The sequence below is a fragment of the Streptopelia decaocto genome (assembly GCF_964273445.1).
Source record: "Streptopelia decaocto genome assembly, chromosome: 3".
Classification (NCBI taxonomy): domain Eukaryota; kingdom Metazoa; phylum Chordata; class Aves; order Columbiformes; family Columbidae; genus Streptopelia; species Streptopelia decaocto.
The window spans coordinates 98,793,988-98,806,938 of NC_138656.1; positions in this window are offsets into that span (position 1 = coordinate 98,793,988).

A 12,951-nucleotide genomic window follows, 5' to 3' on the forward strand; every position below is an offset into this window, starting at 1 on the left:
AGGCCTGAATCTATGCAAGAAGTTAGGGATTTGTTCAATCTTTTCTTAATACACTTAAACTACTATTAGTGTGAATACCCATAACTGTCTCCTATATGAAATAAAGTCACTGAACTGTAACCTGAGAGCTAGATGCCTACACTATTCAATTTTGAAGTACCTAAATCCAAGAAAATAATCTATGAAATCTTTGTCTCACCTGAGAACTTGTGTTGAATTTTTCTGCAGCAATATCCCAAATTCTGCTACCATGCAAACTCAGAACCTGACAGGTCTGATCACCTTACGCTGGTATTGAATCACAAAGTATAGGAGCAGAGAGAAATTACAGAACTTAACTACTCTATTCTCTGACACAAGGTCAGATCAGCTGTATTTGTGCTGTTCATAACGATTATTACATTTTGGTTTTCAAGAGCCTTTCATTAACTACTGGATTCTAGCTTGGCTTGGATGTAAACATGTAAAACTAGGTGAGATGAATCCCAATCTTTGTGTCAGGAACAGGAATCTATGCATAAAATGGGAGGAAAGGGTGGCAAGAAAAATGGGTTAAAAAAGAGAATTGTGGTATGTGACTTTTGTGGGACTGTAAAGACAGTGAGGACAGTTTTGAGATGCTGTCCTAACAGGTTGTAGATAAATGGTCACAACCATGTAATGGTTAGTGACCATCAAAAGATTTCTGCCCCAGCAATCATCACACCCTACTTAATAATGGGAAGAGCCTAAGCAACAATGGCATAACCATTTGTGATTTTAGAGGCCACACCTAGACAAAAGAAAAAAGACTACAATGGAAACTTGTGCATTAAATGACTTAATATGGAGTACTATTCTGTAACAAGGTGGCTGGGATTGGGTCCTGTAGCTACTTACATGCATTGCAGACAGGAGTTGAATGACTAAATTGTTCTTTCTGTTCTAGTCTAAGTTACAAATACATATGTAATGGAGTTTATAATACTTTTCTAAAGGGCAATACTCTTTTAGTTCAGCTATGGAAAACACTTCTGATGCTGAGGAATAACTTTTCATAGTTTGATATTGACAGGAATCTTATGAATTGTGCTGGAAAAAAAAACCTTTTAAACTCCCAAGTGAAAGTCTGTTGAAGCAGATGAGGCAGAACCATAAAAGATACTGAGACTTTTGAGTCAACAAGACCTTGCATGACATGCTGCATGAAATATGAGGCTTTTGCATTTCAGCTCAACACTAATCAAGCAATAAAACTAAGAGATATTTGACAAACATGTAAAAAGTCCCAAAGAGAGTGAATTTCAGTGCTTTTGTCTTCCTGTAATCTTACTTTCAAAGAATTAAGGTTATTTTAAAAAAAAAAAAAAAAAGACAGGGTATGTGAAAGTCTAAAGTTCTAGCAAGTGGGGTGGGTGCTTAGCTGTTTGCCACAGAATTCTGTATCAGTTTATGTGATGTGTTGTTTTTCCTGATCAGAAGAGGTTGCCTTACTTACATGCAGAAATCCAGTCTGTTTGCTTTGTAACATTGCCTAGCATTGTAAGTCCCTAAAATCATCTATGTGTTTGTTTCATGGGCACCTGTCACTAGGAAAAAATGTTCGAAACTTTGTGCTGTGAGAGAGATGTCAGTTCTTACCTGGAGCTAGTCATCATCTAAGGACACACCAAAAAAATAGGGCGAATGGTGAACCCCCAAACATACTTAGCCCATCCCTCCCACATCTTATGAGCCTGAATTACCATACTTGGAGGTGTTCTGAGTGAAAGCACTTTCCCTGCTGAAATGGAACAGGAGAATGCAGAGCAGGAGAATGTAAGCAGGAACAAGCATTAGCCTACACTTGTAATCAGGGCAGGTGATCAAAGGAAAAGGCTCAGGATCGGCATTCACCTTCAGTAAAGACTGCTAGTTATTGGTCGATGGTAGCTAGTGCAAAATGCAGCACCACTTTGTTCCATCGTCAGTGAGAGTCGGACATCTTGTTGGGTCCTCCCTGGCCATGTAACTCTGGCACTGCCAGCTGCAGAAAGGGCTCTTGTTCAAACAGAACAGTGAAAGGTGCATTTAGCTTGTGTGCTGTGGTTTCAGCTGCTAAGGTGAGAAGGACCTGATGTCCCAGGCTCTTGTTCTCACTGCTGGGGAATTATTTACAACAACAGGCAATTTTTAAAAGATAAAAAAATTTAACCTTCTTGTTTCGTCCCCTCTTTTTTAACAGAGCAGCATTTTAAGACTATCTTCAAAAAAGGGAGGAGGGTGAATTCTTGGTGGATGGACCTTTCTGATAATTAACTCCTACTATTTTATTTTATAATCAGGCCAAATATTAGAGCCTGACCTTCAACAGGCAGATACACTTTTCTGTTACCCATCACTCTGTGTGCCTTTCATGGGTGTCACCTGTTAGCACAACTACACTACTACAGCTCATGGAACACACTGTGCTTCTCATTTTGGCATTATGCTTACATTCAAAACGCTCTTCAGCACTGCTGAGCAGACGGAAGTCCTAGTGAGGCCAGAATAACCTAACAACAGCAACAACAAATAAACCTTTCCAAATCATTCAACATTCCTTACAGATTTTAGTTACATTTACCCTAAGTTGAGAAAATTCCATGTCACAGCTGGATAAAATCCCTGGACTACTGTTCCTTGGTTAACACAATATACAGAAGGTATCCTGCTTCCTAATAAAACTCTTCTTCTTTGATGTCTTGTATCACAAGTTTTTTATGATTGTGTATTTTTATATTATGAGGCTCATAATAAAAACATACTCTTTTGATCGTTAGATTTTTGTAGTCTACTTTTTAAGCTAATAATAAAGGCTAAACTTGAAACTATATCCTGTTTGTTTAACTTAATAAATGAGACATAGGGACACTTGTTTAAAGACTGAGGATTGTTTGTGCTTATTCAGTGAAAATTACCCAGTATAAATAACTTGCAGAACGTTTATAGCCCACTAAAATATCAGGAAAGCATTATTTTAATGATTTTGCTGCTAACACACCAAAGGGCTTATGAATACTCTGAACTTTAAATGAAGAAAAATATCTGTGTGCTTTGTTGGACTTTTTGTGAAATTTCAGTATAGTTACTTTATACAAATGTCTGTATTGATGATGATCAAATAAACCCTTCTTTTTAATATTGAATTATTTGCCTAATCAGTTCTTCAACTTTATTCAGTAAGGACTTTCAGTGTGTCAAAAAAAAAAAAAAAAAAAAATCAGGCTTATTCTAATCCCGTTCGCTTTGGAAAGAATATGGCTTGGAAATAATTCGAATTTAAACAGTTATAATTAGGAAGAAATCATCACTCATCAATAGAAATAGTGTTTCTGAAGATTGCATTGATTATTCTTTGAATATGATAGAACAATTCAGCAGATCCCGATATGCATACCAGTGTACAGGGTCGGTATAGCATCTAAGAACATACAGTGGCCATATGAACTTCTAATAAATCTGAAAGACAGGACTCAGTTAAAATAACATTTCATAGTCAATACATAGCAGGAAAACTGTAACAGGGAGTAACTAAACATGATTTTATTCTTATATCATTTGTGGAACAAAAAGCAATTTTTCAATTGAGCTTACTTATTTTTTTAAACAAAATTAAAATTTCTGAGAAATACTAATTAGAACCCACTAAAGTAATAATAACTGATGGTAACAGAGATCAGATGATCCCATTAGGTGCATGTCATTAACCATCAGCAAACACCAAATTAAAAAAATTACTTTCTTTTTTCCTTTAAAAAAAAGCCAAACAACCCACACTAAGAAAAATGCAGTTTTAACAGAACTGGCTCATACATAGAGCAAGTAAACTGTGTTGCATATTAAAAGCATGTTCAAAATAAGGAGCAATAAAAAGTCAGAGGAGAGAATATTCCTGAATTAATGAAATACAGCATTATATATAGTAATGAGCTTGTAGCTATACTAAACAAAACACAAGCAAATTCAGGAAGACTGTTATGATCTTAATTTCCTGAGACTATATTTGAACATAAAAATTTTAGAATGAAAATAAGTACCTTGTTTTCAGCATATAAATGGGAAGAGTCTAAGAGATTTGTTTTAAAATGTGGAATTCTATTAGAAAAGTGTGACAAAATTTGGGCAGAACTGCATGATCTAAGTTGGTACATGATTAACAACAGAATAATGAAAAGCTTCAGACACAAAATTACATTAACCATATTTTAAATGGCAGGAAGCATTTACCTGTCTCATACTAACTGCTACCACAGAATTGTGCAGTACAGTTACATCTTTATACACAACCTTAAAGGTTATAGGAATGTGGATAAGGGCACAGGCAAGTATACGAAAATGAAAATAAAACTGACTGTATAATTCTCACTTGTCTAGATTTAATACACAGTCAAAAGCACTTGCAAATAATGATATGTTAAGGCATGGGCAGTTACAGAGGAAATACAGTAGAAAAGTTCATGGTAAATAAAGTTTAAAATCTGTCTACCCTTGGAGTTAAATAAACTGTTCCAAAGTCTCTTAATAAAGTCTGTCAAAATGGTAGCAATTTGTAGCAGTCCTTATGAATCATATGCAATACTGTAGAGTCAGGTCTGAAAAGTTAATAAATCTACCCTAATCTACCCTAAATTCATTCCTGTGTATAGAAACAAAATCTATGCAACCATTTAAAATGTTTTCCTCGATGTAATTTTGGTTTTTTTTTTGCTGAAAGATGCTTCCTGTACATGCCAATGCATTCCTCAGAGGTACATTTGGGGTATACATTTTATGAAATTATATTACAAGATTCAAAATGTGTATCAAAGCTTCTGATTTTCTGATAATATCTACAGAGGAAGTCCTCTTTCATACAGGGAGTTTGAAGTAAATGAAAATGGATTACTTCCTGAATTCTGATTACTGTATGTATTTTATGTGTTATTGATGTAGTTACATAAAATAGACTAAATTGACAATATAAAGTTTCATTTAGCACAACAGTTACAAATAGAGCTATGTAAAGCAGCAGCTTAAATACTTGCACGTAGAAATGTCTAACACTATTGCCTGTTGACTTACTTTACTGTACAACTGCAGGATCTCGTAAAAGCGTATTTCATTTTGTATTGTTCATACACAACACCCAGAAGTCTGCTAGGTCATTTGCAGGCATAAAAGAATCCTCTCTCCAGGAGATGGCCCTTTTATTCTTCCTTGTTTGCCTGTAACCTTTAATCTAAAATTAAAGCCATTTACACTGATAATATATGCTTGCTTCTTGTATACCGAAAGCAAAACATGGACTCTGGTATTGAAGCAGGCTGCAGGATCAAAAGCCTCGTCTCTGCCTGACAGGCTATGAGGCAGCTGCCCCTGGAGAAAGGCTGAACCTCTGCTCCTACCACACAATTCCTGGCCGCAGAGCCTGGCAGACCTCCTGCCTCGCACAGCGGGGTGCAGCACTGGCAGCTTCCACTGCGAAAAGAAACAGAAACAGCAGCAGCTATTTGCCTCCAGGCTGTAAGATGCATCATTTCAGGCAGCTAATCCCCATTAAAAGGGCTGTAGCAAAAGACCTACTCTTGCAGGGATAGCAAAATGTGAGTACACTTTTCATTAAGGACTGGTATAAAGTGACAGCAGAATTGGGACTGTGTGATAATATTAATGACATTTTGAACTGTTGCAGATAGAGCTTTTCAGGCCACTCGTTCTTCCATCTGAAGCTTGCTTCACAAAAATGCGGCCCCAGGGCTCGACCTGCCAAGGTGCAGAGCTCTCTCACCAAGGGCTGCATGCTCTTAACTGACACAGAAAGCAGAGTGACTTAGTCACACTCAGTCTCCCACAGAAATGCCCCAAATCGGCAAGATCAAGTGTATCTTGAACTGTGAACAAAAGGCAGGCAGAAAACAATCTTCTGAAAATGCCCAGCTTCTTTGTTTCTTCCAAATCCCCTACAAAGCTGATTAAAAACACCAAAATTACACAGTATCAACCATCCCTGTTAGCAATGCTGATTTTTCTTTCTGAACATTTTGTCCTGTACCCAGCAGCACCTCAGCTGGAATTCAGCCTCCAGCTATATTGTTATTCCTGTGATTTATAGTGGGAGATCTGACAAGATTTCTACAGCAGTATATTGCTCTACCCATTTCCTTCCAGACTGGGATTTCAGTCTCTTTCTTACATTTAGGCATATCTGTCATTTTTCATTTTTTTCACTCAGATGCTAGACAGACTTTGCTACCATTGATGATACTCTGCTGTTGATTGGCAGTGACTCTGGCTTGTCCTTTAAACCACCATCTGTTTTTGCCTTCCCCCAGTCCTCCGGATGCCAGCTGTGCTGATAACTGGACAGCATTGCTGGAAGATTGTCTCTCACCAGTTCACAGTATTTGCAGAGGAACACAACCACCACAGGAAAAAAGAAAAAATGCCCATTATACCGAATGTTCCTTAGTGGTTCCAAGCACTGATTGCAGCCAGACACTGGCACCTAAAGAGAGCCTAGTAGTAGTACTGGGATATAGAAATCCAACATATGAATGCAATAACTCTGAGTAACATCAGAATGAGTAGCTTGTCTAATGCTCACAGAACCAGTATCACTTACACTAGGTCTGTATGAAGGTGTTAGTATTTGTAAATCTTTGTAATTTTTAAATAATTATATGTGTGTTTCTTTGCATGCGTACCTAGAGGTGAAAAGGATATGCAAAAATTCTGTTTGGGAATTCAAAGATCACCCTGCGAAAACCTCTGGGAGTCTGAAAAGAGTCAAAATGCATGTCTGAAGTGTGCGTGTTGCCCACTGCCTTACACTGCCAGTTGTACACATACATATGTATGCATAGGTATATATCAACTAATAAATAAAGTTGCAAATGATCACATGTATAAATAGCCCCTGGATTTTTTAAGATTAATAAACTCCTGGTTTTCTTGTTTTGTACAGCATATTACACTTTTAATGCTAATATGCTGTTGATCCCAGTCTGCACCAGGCTTGCTTTTTCAGCTGTGAATCATGAATGCGTCCATTTATCCACATTACTGGATTTGTTTCTGATTGAAGATGTGAAGAAGGGGCAAACTCAGGTGATGGTTTTGTGCTGAATGCAACGCGAATCTGAAATTATCGTTACATGTATTAATGGAAGACCTATCCTGGCTATCCCAAATATAAGTCAGTATTAACTTTACGGGAAACACAATATTTGCGTGCTTATTTCTTCTGTGGTGTTACAGAAATATGAGTTAGTGATCTATCTATATTTATTTATTTATTTTTATTGATGGTTGTGGTAGTACTGTCCTTAATAGTAACTTCTCTGTAAAACCAGGTGAAATGTTTACCAGAAATTCAACTAGCTAAGACACAGACAGTTTCATAAAAGCCCTTACAACAGCCTCTATTAAAATGTCTCCACTGTGAGAAAAGATATAAGTACTCTTTGCTGAGACTAAAAGTGGAAATGTCATTTGTCATTTGGAAACTAGAAATCTTTCCCATCCCTGTTTTTGGATTATGGTTTTAAAGCTCTGACATTTTTCACCACAGCTTAAACTACCACGTTCATAAATACATACACAGTTCTGCAGACAAGCCACTTTTCCAAATCAAAGCAAATCAACAGCTGCTTAAAAATAATGCTGCAGATACTTGTGGGCAGGAACAGCTTGATTTGCCCATTGCATGAGTATTGATTTCTGATTGCAGAGGTTATTCTGCAGATGAAAGATCTTTATCATACTAAGAGATGCTTCACTGAAAACTTTCATTCTACAAAACGAAGTGGAAAAACACCAATTCAGCCAACTGAATAAAAAAGCAGCAATTACTTCTATCTTTGTCCTACTTTCTAGGACTCTGCTGTAAATGACCTTAAATACCTGTTCATATCAGTACTACCTATACCCAAAAGTGGAAAGTGGGAAACTGGGCAAAAGAGAAGGAGAAAAAAGAGAAATAAATAACTCTCTAGTCTAGTCTTTATGCATGGCAAGGACCTGGCCCTAGTTCTTCTCCATCCTCCATTTCAGAAGCTTGGAGAAGAGACATGTAAACAGTGAGGGACAGGAACTCAATGGGTCAGGAAAACAAAGGGATTTGTGGATTCTAAAGTAAAATAAACTTTAAAAAATTCTCAGCTGCTGATCTGTGTCCTGGAAGCACTTCAGAGCCACAGGCATGTCCCTGTTTGACTTCAAAGTTGCTGAAAGTACCCCAAAATCTGCATCAGTGCATGTGTAAAACACCCCAGGCTGTGGGACTCAGTTAATCATCTCAGTATATAGGAGGTAGACTGATTCTATGCTGATATCCCACAAAGCGCCTAATCTTGCTATACATACACAGTGTTTGTGTAGCACACACAGGCTGTACAAAAATGCAGGGGCAGCGTCCACCTTCTTCAAAATGAAGAAATTGTGGTTCTCCTGCTGGCCTTTGGTATTATAGTTCCCTAATCAGAGCACTTGCTCTGCAAACTAAAGACCCAAGGTCATTTTTCTGCTCAGCATGAGTAGATTTAACCTCACATCTTCTACCTCCTATGTGAGTGTCCTAAATATTAGACTGTAGACACTTCTCTGCATGTGACAAAGAAAGTATCATCCCCTCCTACTGAAACTGCAGCTTTGCAGCAGCAACTAAAATTACTGGAGTAATAGTGGAATACAGAAACCCAAGGAAATTATCAGCTATTTCTGTAATTAAAGTCACCATCTTTGTGGATAAGAAAATAAAGTGTTGGCATTAATCAGGGTAAAGCTGAAATACTGGAGTATGGTTATCAGAGCAATGCCACCTCTATTCAGAAAGTATTAATTGTCCTTTATCTTTTGGGAAGAGTCTGATTCTGCAGATGCCACAGGTATATACAGAGCACATAGATCAGTCCTCTCCAAGGACTTACAGAGAGGAACGCGGACCCCAAGGAAGAAACTCAATCTGCACACCTCTGTAGAGTAGAATAAGTAAGAGATATAAGGGGACTGAAACCCATTGTGGATCAAGTTCAAGTAAGAGCCAAAATAAATACTGTAGATGGACACATTTCAGTTGTAGCATGGAAGCACTTAAGAAAATAATTCTGTGTTAAGAATTCTAGGAGAAATGGTCAGGTAGGATATGGTCCCAGCTCTAAGGACTCTAGCATTACTACTTACAATGAATAAAAATCACAGAACTAAGAAAACATATTCATCTTCTTTTCTCCTCCCTTTTTTAGCAGATCCATGAGTCCCTCATTGCACAGCTGGAATGTAACAAAAAGAAACTTGGAGATGGCTCAATCACTTTCACCATAGCTTGCTGCCTGAGGCAAGGGGACCTGTAATTGCAATCCAGGCTTCTGATGTTCTGGTTGAATATTTTGGTCCCCAGGGTATTATGGGGATGTGGGTAATCCCAGATGGCCACCAGAGATACTGTCATCACTAGAGTAAGAATCTGATTGCTGAACTCTGTGTTAAATACAAGGCTATTAGTTCACCTCAGACTTCATCTGAGCATGACTTACCAATCATTCCCTCACAGTGCTTGGGCACCCAAATGGTTGGTGACACCTAAGTGGCTAAAGGGAGAATGGTGGAGGCTGAGCTACTCCACTGAACTAAGATAGTGATCCCCATGGCATAACTTTAATCTCTGACATTGTGTTTAAAAGAAATTTATTCTAGTTTCATCCTTGGATTTAAACATATCATCATCTGGTGGGTTGACCTTGACTGGCTGCTATGAGCCCACCAAGCCGCTCTGTCACTCCCCCACCTCCACTGGACAGGGGAGAGAAAATATAAAAAAAGGCTTGTGCATCGAGATAAGGACAGGGAGAGATCACTCACCAATTCCTGTCATGGGCAAAACAGACACAAATTGGTGAAAAATAATTTAATTTATTGACAGTCAAATCAGAGCAGGGTAATGGGAAACAAAACCAAATCTTTAAAACACCTTCCTCTCACTCCTTCCTTCTTCTCAGGCTCAATGTCACTCCCGATTTCTCTATGTCCTCTCCCCGAGCAGTGCAGGGGATGAGGAGTGGGGATTGGAGTCAGTTCATCACACGTCGTCCCTGCTGCTCCTGCCTCCTCACACTCTTCCCCTGCACCAGCGTGGGGTCTCTACCACAGGAGACAGTCCTCCACTAACTTCTCCAACATGGATCCTTCCCATGGGCTGCAGTTCTTCACAAACTGCTCAAGTCTGGGCCTCTTGCACAGGGTGCAGTTTTTCAGGAACAGACTGCTCCAGTATGGGTCCCCTGTGGGATCACAAGTCATGCCAGCAAACCCGCTCCAGCGTGGGCTGCGCTATCCATGGGGCCACAGGTCGTGCCAGGAGCCTGCTCCCACAGGGTCACTTGCTCCTTCAGGCATCCATCTGCTCCATGGGCTGCAGGTGGATCTTTGCTCCACCATGGACCTCCATGTGTCACAAGGGAACAGCCTGCCTCACCATGGTCTGCACCATGAGCTGCAGGGGAACCTCTGCTCTGGCACCTAGAGCACCTCCTGCCTCTCCTTTTTCTATTACCTTGGGCTTTTTCAGTGACCTTGGTGTCTGCATAATTGTTTCTCTCACATATTCTCAGTCCTCTCTCTGGCTGCTGTTGTTCCACCCCAGTAGCTTTTTCCCCCTTCTGAACTATGTTATCCCAGAGCTGCTAGCACCATCGCTGATGGGCTCAGCCTTGGCCAGCAGTAGGTCCATCTTGGAGCCATCTGGCATTGGTTCTGTTAGACATAGGGGAAGCTTCCACCAGTTTGGCACAGAAGCCAACCCTATAGCCCCTCCTCTACCAAAACCGTGCCATGCAAACCCAATACAAATCATCTTTTGGCTCTCACCTTTAATTTGCACATGCAAAGGTTTTTTTCATTTACCACAAATTGTTTATTCGTTTGATATAGTGAGGTTTGTACAACAGAATTCATTGTGGTTAAAAAGGAGCAGTGGATAATTAATACCAGTAAGTACTGTAGTGCGACAGTAAACTATGCAAAAGGATAACATCAAAATTATATTTTTTTCAGATTCAGATTTCCAAAAACTTTTTTGTTCCAGTAAAATGACCATGTTGAAATTTGCAGAAATATTTCCCCACCTTAGAAATGCTGTTTTTCTTTGGTATACTACCGTCCTTTCCACTGTTCTTAGAAGTTGTTTTGTCTTTCCATGTTCTTTACTCATCATTTTGGTCAGTTCTGCTGCTTCTTAAGAAGCACCTGCCACTATCTTCTCAAATTACAACAGATGTTCCATGAATAAAAAGCTTTGAACATCGAGGAAGTGGTTTTATATTATAGCTGAATCCAGCTAAGTTAAAATCGATGCCTCACTCCTTTACTGTGGACATAGAAAGCAGCTTTCTTCAAATTTATTTGAGTAATCTAAAAGGAGATATTGACTTTGAGAAAAACTTCAGTTGAATCCATATTTACTTATGCTTCCATTTTTAGGAATTTCACTAATACACTTTTTCTCCACCATCAGCTTTAAAGTATACCAGTCCTAGATGAAAAGGATAAAAGTCAAAAATAGTTTATAAATTATGAGTAGGATGCAGGTTCTGAGTGCACATGGCTGGAGATGTGATAAAGCTACATTTTTTAATCTCCCTGTGGTTGGCTTTGTGATACTGCTAGATATTCTGCTCTAGAAATCTGTTTGAAGAACTGACTCACTGGTGGGGAGGAAAATGGGCAGTTTTTCATTTCCACCCTCCAAAAGTATGTCTTTTTCTTGAATTGGCATTAATACTAGATTATATTAGCCTTCTTTCACTTCTATTTTGGGGGACAATGGGCCGGAGAGATGAGATTTTACTGAAATATAATGCAAGGCGCACAGAAAAAAAGTGTGTGTGAAATATGGAATTATAAGGTTATTAAGGGAATGGCTATGGTTGATGAGGCAGCTTTAGCTTTGTAAGTCAAACAGCAGAGGCAGCCTGGTATGAAGTAGAAATGGAAGTATTAGCATGCCTGAACAGAAAATGTCAGAACAGTATTTTGCCTCTTTGCCACTGTTACAGAGCTGGCCGCACCTTTGTCTTTTCAGTATCTCTGACTACGTTCCTGATATGTTAGGTGTCTTTCATTGTCTTTGGATATAACTTAAATGTTCTTCCCTCAGACTGAGCAGAAAACACTACCAGATCTAGTCATATCCAGGTGTTTCACCTTGTATCCTGTGCCAAACAGTGTTTGAGACAGAGAAACATAATAAGAAATTGGGCATGCAGTGAGTGACACAGACCCTCTCTGGCTTTAACAGTTCCCCAGCTTTAACAGTCCCACCTTTAACACTCTCTCTGAAGGACAGGCTGCACCTTGAACACCGTGTCCATGTCTCAAAACAGATATAAGCCTTTTCCTTCCCCTTTTTTCTATCCATGTAAATCCTTACCCTTGTAACTGCCTCTGATACTCACTTCCTCAAATCCCAGTGCCGCAGTGCTGATCAGCAGCTATTAAAACAAAGTTGTTTGAGGGTTTGTTTGCTTGTTTGTTTAGCAATTGGAACAAAATAGCAGGCAAAGGGCTTTTAAAACAATCAGCCCACAGACGCATCCAGTCTCACCTTATGCTTCCCTTCAAGCTCAGTTAGATAAGCTTTCCTCTTGAGTTATGGAAATGCAACTGAGTCAAATAACATCCGTGGCTGCTTGTCCTAGCGGCTCCTGCCTTCCTTAAGTTGCATACATCTGCTTCTGGGAATCTCTCTATGTTTGCCAAGTGTTTCTGGGAAAAGTTATCATAAAGATCAAGAGTTTCTTTGCTTCAGCTGCCAAGTGTGAAGTCTCTGGGGCCTGAAATTGTTTTTTATTTCTTTGACTGATTAAAAATCGATACAGTGGAAGTTCATGCAGGAGAACATCACATAATAACTGCTCAGTGGCTTGGAAAGCTACGCTTGTAAGATCCTTTTCATGAGCTGTCCTAGCACTTCGGAGG